The following is a 3,814-nucleotide window of genomic DNA, read 5'->3' as shown; positions in this document are numbered from 1 at the left end:
TTAGCTAAAGTGGTGCTTCAGGTTAAGAACAGTTTCAGGTTAAGAACGGACCTCCGGAACAAATTAAGTACTTAACCCGAGGTACCACTGTATATAAATTTTGTTAAATCATAATAAAAGGGGGGTTATCATCAATGGCTCCTGCTTATGAACGGTTTTTAGGATACTTCAACTACAGATGAAGAGAGGAAGACAAACCCTTTGTTATATCCACTTCATTTATCCAAAATCTGTAGTTAGTCCAAATCTGAAGGCTTCATCCACAAAGTAGTTAAGTTTCAGTATCTATAGTGCAAATCTAGGCCAGAAGCCAAAGAGCTGGGGAGAATCACAAGTAGGTTTCAGACAGCCCAGTGGATATTTTTTTTAATAAAAAAACCTTTCGCCTCTTTCAACAGCTGATTAACACTCCCAATCCTGGTCTCACTGAATTAGCTTCACTTGTGTGTTTTTTTTCTAAATCTTCCTATAAATTTCAATAAGCTGAAGTATTTCTTGCCCTGTATGGGGCTATCCTAGCTGGCTATCTAGAAAAATCACTTGGTGCCTATAATATAACAGCTCATCTCCTCACAGGGTTGAAGCATAGATTTAAAAAATGCTCTACAACAGCCCATCCGCCCCAGATAACATGGCCATTCTGGCTCGAATTGATGCGAAATGTAGTCCAAAAGATATGGAGGGCACCAGGTTAGCAGAGGCTCTTCTAATATCCATTTGGCTTGCAACTGTCTATGGTGTTAACTTTACAGTAGTGAACAGATCCCAGAACTGTGTTTGGAAGTTTGCCACAAACAAACCTTCTCCTGTGTGTGAATTATAAGTGTGAGCTAACAGCAAAGAATCTCCATGCTCTATTTTTAAACCAAATTATGTTTTGATCAAATTCTTCCCATTTTAATAAATGATGTACACTCCTGTTACTCAGGTGCTAGGTGTTTTGGAAGATTTGGAGTAGATTAAAGGAAGTCCTTCTTCACGCAGCGCCTAGTTAAACTGCGGAACAGGAGGCTGTGAGGGTCACAGACTTGGGTGGCTTTAAAAGAGGATTCGACAAATTCATGGAGCACATGGCTATCATTGGCTTCTAGCTGTGGCAAAGACTATGCTCTACCTCCTCATATTGTTATGGAAAGCCTGAATTAGGCAGATTCGCCATTAAATGTGAACAGTAGTGAATTTCTCTCCAAACTCTGTGAATTTTAAGAACGAAGTACTCTACTGCTATAGAGTATTGGGGAGCCAGATTTGGGACTCGCGGCTCTAAAACACATGAGCATTTTATTTTATTTTATTTTTATTTTTTTACAAAACTTAAATTTTATTGGACATGAAACCGCCCACAGAGGTATAATCCCAAACCACGACACCTCGCCCCACTGGGGTGTACATTTACAAACTCAAAGCTTCGTTGTAAATCATTGCCAGGGCACCCAGGAAAGTGACATATTCCTGGAAGTTCACCACTTGGTCCCCATTGCGGTCCAGATCTTTCATTAATGCCTGTATCTCTGCATCCTGCAGTTTCGGTCCAATGGTGAGCTCCTTCTGTATCAGTTCCTTCAGTTCCTTCTTGCTTAGGGTGTTCTTATCGCCATCCTTGCAGGCATATTTGTGGAAGGTCATAACCAGCATGCCAATAGCTTAGTCAAGAGGTGCTACCATGGTGAGAGATCAGAAGCAACATGGTCCAGTGCGGAGCAGCAGGAAGTATGAGGAAAGTGGTCACATGAGCATTCTATAAACATAAAGCTGAAAAAATTAAGTGGGAAAAGGAAACAGGTTTTCCTCCCCCCCCCACCCCTTTTGTCATTCTGAAATATTTTGTAGTGCAGAGAACGGAGTTTCTTTTACCTCCTACAGCACACATGCTGTCACTGGGAAGCAGCACATCCCCTACTTCCCAGAAGTTCCTGTCATTGGCACTTAATATTAACCTGGAAGTTCTCTTTCCAGACAATGGGGTGAGTTATTCTAATACAGTATCTCGTATCTCAATAGATGCAATTGCAACCAACATTCTCTAAGTCACTAGTCCTCATGAGACCATTTTGGTGGGCTTTGGCTTATTTTATTTTAATCTTGGTTTGTGATTCTGCAAAGCTAGGGAGTTCTTCAAATATGTAGAAACTATGACCTTATTTTGGTCTCATTTGTCTTCCAAACTGGTAGGCACATGACTTAACATAGATTGTGTACCTCTTTGAGATTTTTATATATTGGTATAGAAGTTATTTTAATAAATAAATACATATACATATCTATGGATGTCATGGATCTAGGTACAGTTAAGCCATCTAACATCCCACATGTGTTAAGGGCATGTCTTATTTTCTCCACTGAAATCAATGGGGCTTTAAAGCACTTCACTTTGGAAAAAATGGATTTTTTAAATAATAATAATAAGTTCTTAAAATGTAAGCTTTTTTATTGTTTCACTGCCCTTTTCAGACACTTTCATCACAGCTAAATTTCTTCAGTTATGCCTTGCCTAAAACAAAAACCATTTTTTTAAAAAAAATCCTCTTTTTTCCAGCAACATGTCTGCACTTTTTTTACACATACTTTACAAGGCAAATTTGGCATTCAATTCACTTGCATACCCTAATGTGGGCTTATTGAAGGCAGGTGCACACTTTAATATATAGGGGCATAGGGACCCCCTTCTAGACAATAAAACACTGGCACGGCCAAGCACGGAATATCTGTTGGATTTTATTTGTATGCCTCAAAACCACAAGCGTTTCTTAGGCACTACAAGTATGACAGAGTCAGAACAGAATTCCTGCATTATACATGTACCATACTAAATTTACCCATCGGCATTTTTTCTCCTTGTATATTGTTGTGGTGTCCCCTTATTTTTTCAAAGAACTGTCAACACAGCATCACACCACTATTACCATCCAGGGAGGGTCATTTTACGACGCACAGTATAACGAAGCAGCATTAGTTAACACTATTTCTTTGAGTCGCCTGGATGCGAAGTGAATCATCCCAAAGTATAAACAGTCTGGCCTGCTGGAGCATTATTGTTCTTCATTAGCACTAGATCTTGACTGGTAAAGTGAGAAAATATCGCCCCAAATAATAAAGCAATAAAGGTCTATGTCACAAATGGAAATGGACAAACATGCAGGCCAAATGATCAAAGAGCTAAGAATTTAACAGGAAGCAAAACACCCGGATGATGATGGGCGAAGCTGGGAGCAGGGGCATGGGGGGGGGGACATACTGCAACCAGTACAGCATCCTTAAGAAGCGTGTGCATGTTTTGAAGGACAGTTTCGCCTTCACTGCATCACCAAGTGAAACACTTTTCCCCCAGAGGAATAAACGGCAATCGTTCACATATATGAGAGATTGTAAAGAGGTGTATTGGAGCCATCGCCGGTGTAGGAGTCAACCCTGATCTCTGCCCATAGTGACTGTAGTTGCTTGGACAGGCTAGAGAATGTCAGGAACTGTGTTAGACTGATTCCCCAAATTGCCTGCCTGTGAGAAGAGAATGGCAGAAAGCTAACAAAGAAGAGAGCACTGCCAGGCCAAAGGGAATACAATTTCTTTTCTTGTAGATAGTCTTGTTAAAGTTCAGTGGGTCTTCTCCTAACAGAAGACGTGTCTTTCATCTTCAAGGCAGCCTCCTGCAGACCCTCCAAGTGTCCCTTCTTTTCCAGGGACATCCCTAATTTAGAGAAGCCGTCCTGGTTTCTGATTTGATCCCGGAATGTCCCACTTTTCCTTAGCATGTCCCTATTTTCAGTGGAGAAATGTTGGAGGGTATGGAATTATCTGACCCCCAAGCTGTCTGAAG

The 3,814-nt window shown here is 40.7% G+C and overlaps 1 pseudogene across 1 annotated transcript; it reads right to left on the bottom strand.

The window, feature by feature from the left end:
* Positions 1-1,335: 1,335 nt before the first annotated feature.
* LOC309531247 (protein S100-A6 pseudogene) lies at positions 1,336-1,665 on the bottom strand (annotated as a pseudogene). The gene has a single exon. The product of its transcript is annotated as a protein S100-A6 pseudogene (transcript).
* Between the last annotated feature and the right edge of the window lie 2,149 nt (positions 1,666-3,814).

This window comes from Podarcis vaucheri (genome assembly GCF_965113315.1).
Source record: "Podarcis vaucheri genome assembly, chromosome: 4".
Taxonomy (NCBI): domain Eukaryota; kingdom Metazoa; phylum Chordata; class Lepidosauria; order Squamata; family Lacertidae; genus Podarcis; species Podarcis vaucheri.
The sequence above is the reverse complement of the archived record's forward strand: the minus strand, read 5'-3'. Positions and strand labels throughout refer to the sequence as shown.